At 37.1% G+C, this 6,803-nt stretch overlaps 1 non-coding gene across 1 annotated transcript; it reads right to left on the bottom strand.

The window, feature by feature from the left end:
* Positions 1–4,259: 4,259 nt before the first annotated feature.
* On the bottom strand, positions 4,260–4,331 carry TRNAC-ACA. The gene has a single exon. It is a non-coding gene; the product is annotated as a tRNA-Cys (tRNA).
* Positions 4,332–6,803: the final 2,472 nt, after the last annotated feature.

The following is a 6,803-nucleotide window of genomic DNA, read 5'->3' as shown; positions in this document are numbered from 1 at the left end:
AAACTATCCCCAAGAAAAAGAAATGCAAGAAGGCAAAATGGTTGTCTGAGGAAGCCGTATAAGTAACTGAGAAAAGAAGAGAAGTGAAAGGCAAAGGAGAAAAGGAAAGATATATCCATCTGAATACAGAGTTCCAAAGAATAGCAAGGATAGATAAAAAAGACTTCCTAAGTGAACAATGCAAAGAAATAGAGGAAAACAATTAATGGGAAAGACTAGAGATCTCTTCAAGAAAATTAGAGCTACCAAGGGACTATTTCATGCAAAGATGGCCACAATAAAGGACAGAAATGGTATGGACCTAACAGAAGCAGAAGATATTTAGAAGAGGTGGCAAGAATACACAGAAGAACTATATAAAACAGATCTTCTTGACCCAGATAACCATGATGGTGTGATCACTCACCTAGAGCCAGACATCCTGGAGTGTGAAGTCAAGTGGGCCTTAGGAAGCATTACTACGAACAAAGCTAGTGAAGGAGATGGAATTCCTGATGCACTATTTCAAATCCTAAAAAAAAAAAGAAAATGATGCTGTTAATGTGCTGCACTCAATATGCTAGCAAATTTGGAAAACTCAGCAGTAGCCACAGGGCTGGAAAAGGTCAGTTTTAATTCCAATCTCAAAGGAAGGCAATGCGAAAGAATGTTCAAACTACCACACAATTGCACTCTTCTCACAAGCTAGCAAAGTAATGCTCAAAATCTCCAAGTGAGACTTCAACAGTACGTGAACCAAGAGCTTCCAAATGTTCAAGCTGGATTTAGAAAAGGCAGAGGAACCAGAGATCAAATTGCCAATATCAGTTGGATCATAGATAAAGCAAGGGAGTTCCAGAAAAACATCCACTTCTGCTTTATTGAGTATGCCACAGCCTTTGACTATGTGGATCACAACAAACTGTGGAAAATTCTGAAAGAGATGGGAATACCAGACCACCTCTCTTGCCTCCTGACAAATCTGTATGCACGTCAAGAAGCAACAGTTATAACCAGACATAGAACAATGGACTGGTTTCAAATTAGGGAAGGAGTACAACAAGTCTGTATATTATCACCCTGCTTTTTTGAACTTATATGCAGAGTACATCATGTGAAATGCCTGGTTGGATGAAGCACAAGCTGGAATCAAAACTTCCTAGAGAAATATCAATAACCTCAGATATGCAGATGACACCACCCTTATGTCAGAAAGTGAAGAGGAACTAAAGAACCTCTTGATGAAAGTGAAAGAAGACAGTGAAAAAGCTAGCTTAAAACTCAACATTCAAAAAATGAAGATCATGGCCTCTGGTCCCATTACTTCATGGCAAATAGATGGAGAAACAATGGAAACAGGGACAGACTATTTTCGTGGGCTCCAAAATCACTGCAGAGGGTGACTGCAGCCATGAAATTAAAAGGTATATGCTCCTTGGAAGAAAAGCTATGACCAACCTAGATAGCATGTTAAAAATAACAGACATTACTTTGCTGACAATGGTCCCTCTAGTCAAAGTTATTGTCATGTGGCCAGTGGTCATGTACGGATGTGGGAGTTGGACCATAATAAAAGCTGAGCACTGAAAAATTGATACCTTTGAACTGTGGTTTGGAGAAGACTCTTGAGAGTCCCTTGGACTGCAAGGAGAACAAACCATTGAATCCTAAAGGAAATCGGTCCTGAATATTCATTGGAAGAACTGATGCTGAAGCTGAAACTCGAACACTTTGGCCCCCTGATGCGAAGAACTGACTCATTGGAAAAGACCCTGATGCTGGGAAAGATTGAAGGCAGGAGGAGAAGGGGACAGAGGATGAGAAGGTTGGATGGCATCACTGACTTAATGGGCGTGAGTTTGATCGAGGTCTGGGAGTTGGTGATGGACAGGGAAGTCTGATGTGCTGCAGTCCATGGGGTCACAAATAGTCAGACATGACTGAGTGACTGAGCTGATATTCAGAGCAGAATGATTACTGAGTTTGAGTACAGCCAAACTAAATTAGTAGACCATTGCTACAGAAAAACTTAACAGAATGTAAAGGCTCTACAAGAATTTATTCCTGGTGTCTAGAATACAATTAAAACTAGTCAGATATGCAAAAAAAGGAAAATAATGCCATATTCCTTTTAAAGTAATTAATAGAAAACCTTCCTAAAAGGCCCTACATATTGCAAATAGCAAAGATTTTCAAACAACTACAATAAATATGTCCATCAACTCAGAGGAAATTTATAATGAATGACTGGGAATCACACCAAAAAAATGGAAATCATAAAAGATGAGCAAAACAGAAATTCTTTGGTTACTGTACTATGTATTTCAAAGTTTCTAAGAAAGTAGGTCTTAAAAGTTCTCATCACAAGAAAAACAATTTAACTATGTATGATGATGGATGTTATCTAGACTTATTGTGATAATAATTCTATGAAATTTACAAATATTTAATCATTATATTGTATGTATGTAACTTATATCTCAAAAAATTCCAGAATCAAAAAGTACAATTCCTAAAAAATTTTGAAGTTACTCTTTTTGATTAACAGAAGATTAGAATCAGCAGCAGTTAGTGAATTTGAAATATATCAGTAGCAGTTATCCAGTCTAAGGAACAGAAATATAAAATAAAGAAAAATGAATAGAATTTGAGGGACCTACGAGACAGTATTTAATTATAACATCTGTACAAATAGAGTTCTAGTAAGAGAGAAACTGGAAGGAAAAATATGACCAAAATTACGTCAAATCTGGAAAGGCATCAACTAATATATCTAAAAGCTCAACAAAACCCAAACAGGGTGAATAATAAGAACACCATATCTAAAGAAATTATAGTCTAACTGCTGAAATTCAAAAGCAAAATGATGATCTTTAAAGTAACAAGACTAGAGTCACAGATTAAATATATGCAAAAATAATACAAATGACAATGACTTCTCAAAAAAGACAACCAAGCCAGAAGACAGCAGTCTAAGGAAAATATTTTCACACTGAAAAGACAATAATATGATAATACCAATAAATGAGGAGAACTATAATAATGCAACATTAACCAATATTTCAATATTAATCCTTTCACTGTTACCTGAAACTATCACAATATTGTTAATCAGCTATACCCCAATACAAAATAAAAAGTTTTAAAAAATAAGGGTGGAAACAATACCTGATAATCTTGATACATCAAAAGTTGACATAATTTAACACCAAAATTTTTAAAAAATATTTCTGAAACAAGAAGTGAAAAGGAATTTCCTGAATCTAATATAGAACAAGTATAAACAACCTATACATAACATTATACTTAGTGGCAAAGATTTAATACTTTCCCCCTAAGGTCGAGAATAAGGCAGGAATATTTACTTTCATCACAAGTATTCGATATAACTGGATGTCCTAGCCAGTGCAATAAAGCATAAAATGAATAAACAGGACATTAAAATTTCAAAGAAAAACTGCAGTTTCTTCTATTAACACAGTGTAATTGTTTATATACAAACTAACAAAGAATCAAATAATACTTTAAGAAAAATAACAAAACTAGCAAACTCTCCAAAAATGTTAACATACAGAATCTATTTTTTATAAATAGCAGCAATTGAAAAATAAAATTTTATAGTAGCATTAAAAGCAAACATTTCAGAATAAAATTTTAAAAAGGCATTTAAAACTTATACACCAAAAACTAAAACAAACAAACAAAAATGCAAAATCATAAAACGTTGCTAAGGCATTAGAATGCCAAGTTCGATAGGAAGGCTAAATATTATTAAGATATTAATACTCCTCAGCAACATCAACTTAGTTTCTTTTTTTCTTTAATGGAAATTGGCAAGCTTTTTCTAAAAATATTTATGAAAATGCAAAAGTCCTAGAATAGCCAAAATAATCTTTAAAACAAGCGTATGCTGCTGCAGAAAGGACTTTCAATAGCTGACTGAGTTAGGCAGAATTCTAAGAAGGCCCTCAAGATACCCTGAGGTACACAATCTGTGACTGTGAATATGATGGATTTTACACTAGTGATTGGCATATGTTATATAAGTTGATTTTAAGAAATGAGGATGATCTGGGTAATCCTGAGCTAAACATATGAGTCCTATATATTTAAGTTTAGACATTAAAAACAGAGGAAACTAGATATTTGAAGCATAAAGTCACTCAGTCATGTCTGAACCTTTGAGACCCCATGGACTATAGCCTGCCACACTCCTCTGTCCGTGGGATTTTCCAGGCAAGAGTACTGGAGTGGGTTTCCATTTCCTCCTCCAGAGGATCTTCCCAACCCAGGGATTGAACCCGGGTCTCCTGCATTGTAGGCAGACGCTTTACCATCTGAGCCACCAGGGAAATCATTTGAAGTATAACAGGAATTCAACTCAAAGGAAACTTCCATTGCTTGCCTTGAAGATGGAGGAGTCCTACGGCAAGGAAAGTGGGTGGCCTTTGGGAACTGAGATTGGCCCCTAACCATCCAGCTAGAAAATGCCACCCTCAGTTGTACAACTGCAAACAGCTGAATTTTGCCAATAAACTAAATTATCTTGGAACAGCACTGCAAGGTCTAGATGAGAATTCAGACATTTGACACCTTGATTCCAGCCTGTGGGAACTTGAATAAAGAGCTTAGCCATGTAGTATCTGTAGTTATACAGAACTGCAAAATAATCCATGGCTATAGTCTCAAATCTTCGTGTGTAGTAATCTGTTATAGAATAATAAAAGCAGTGCTAGTGGAAAAGAATCCACCTGTCACTGCAGGAGACACAAGAGACGCAGGTTCAATCCTTGGGTCGGGAAGATCCTCTGGAGTAGGAAATGGTAAGCCACTCCAGTATTCTTGCCCGGAGAATCTTGTGAACAGAGAAGCCTGGTGGGCTACAGTCCATGGGGTTGCAAAGAGTTGGACACGACTGAAGCGGCAGCAACTGATTTAATGACTTACCCAAAATTATAATTAAGTCATTATGAGTTAGGATAAACAAATGAAATAATAACCAAAAACTTATCTAATATATAAATGGCCATTTTATTTTCAAAGCACTCTACAATTAATTAAGAGAAGGAACATTTTCAACAAATGAAGCTGGTACATCTGCTATATCTATACGAAGAAAAGATGAGCATTTATACCCACTTCATATGACATTCCAATTTTTTTTTGCAAAATGTACCATAAACCTGATTATAAAGTTAAAAAACCAAAATGCATTTATAAAAATATACAGGAGAATTAATTCACAACTTGAGGGTAGACAAAGATTTCTTAGGACACAAAAACATTGACTATAAAGAAAACAGTTGGATTGATGATGTCAGCAAAACAGTAGAATAGTCAAGACTGGTACTTTCTTTCTTCCCATGGACTCACTGATTTACAACAATACACAGATCAGTTCCCTCTCTAAGAAACTGAGAAACAAGTTGAGAAGTTTTTGGACCCCAAGCAAGTGCAAAACTAGCCAATTCAAAATTGGTTGGTAAATGTGAGACACCCATTCATCATAACCCCCTGGCGTATAACACCATATAATTGGGAGGAAGCATCTAGCTTCTGACTTCTCTCTGGGGAAGAAAAAAGTTGGACAACATACACCCCAAAATTACAACTTATCTGAGGGCTACCTGAGCGACTAACTGGATTTATCTCAAAGCACTGATGGAACTTAGAATATTCTAGAAGCCTGAGGGCCAATGAGAAGATGATGATTTAAATTAGCAAAAAGGCAGTTGCCACAATCCTTCCTCCAAGTCCAGTATAGATCAAATGGGTGAAAAAACCCAGCATCTAGCTTTTTCCGTCGGAGAGAAAATTAGACTATTCACCCAAACTTTCAACTTTTCCAGGTGCTTCTTGAGCAAGTAGCTCTTACAAAGTGGTGTAGGACCCAACATTCCCCAAATACCTGAGGGCCAGTTCAAACAAACACAGCAATTTGGACTTGCATGAAGGTTGGTGATACCCAGAGAATCTGTGACTTAACTCTCAGTCTTATACAGAAGATGACCATCAACCACCTATAAAGATTGGAAGAGGCGGCAATTTTTTCTAACGTATGGATACCAATAAAAAGACCGAGGAACTGAAATATGAACCAAATAAAGGAACAAGAAAAAACTATAGAGTGTGGCCCTAATGAAACAGAGTTGACCCTTGAACAACATGGCTTTGAAATGCCTGTGTCCACTTACATGTGAATTTTTTCAACAGCAAATGCTACAGTACTACACATTCATCAATTCAGTTCAGTCGCTCAGTCGTGTCCAGCTCTTTGTGACCCCATGGACTGCAGCATGCTGGACTTCCCTGTTCATCACCAACTCCCAAAGCTTGCTCAAACTCATGTCCATCAAGTCGGTGATGTCATCGAACCATCTCATCCTCTGTTGTCCCCTTCTCCTCCTGCCTTCAATCTTTCCCAGCATCAGCGTCTTTTTAAAAGAGTCAGTCCTTCACCTCAGGTGGCCAAAGAATTGGAGTTTCAGCTTCAGCATCAGTCTTCCCAATGAGTACTCAGGACTGATTTCCTTTAGGATTGACTGGTTTGATCTCTTTGCATTCCAAGGGACTCTCAAGAGTCTTCTCCAACACCACAGTTCAAAAGCATCAATTCTTCAGCGCTCAGCCTTTTTTATAGTTGAACTCTCACATCCATACACGACTATTGGAAAAACCACAGCTTTGACTAGATGGACCTTCATCAGCAAAGTAATGCCTGTGCTTTTTAATATGCTGTCTAGGTTGGTCAGAGCTTTACTTCCAAGGAACACGCATCTTTTAATTTCATGGCTGCAGTCACCATCTGCAGTAATTTTGGAGCC

Source organism: Cervus canadensis, chromosome 2, assembly GCF_019320065.1.
Source record: "Cervus canadensis isolate Bull #8, Minnesota chromosome 2, ASM1932006v1, whole genome shotgun sequence".
In the NCBI taxonomy this organism is placed as follows: domain Eukaryota; kingdom Metazoa; phylum Chordata; class Mammalia; order Artiodactyla; family Cervidae; genus Cervus; species Cervus canadensis.
This window is presented reverse-complemented; position numbering and strand designations above follow the sequence as displayed.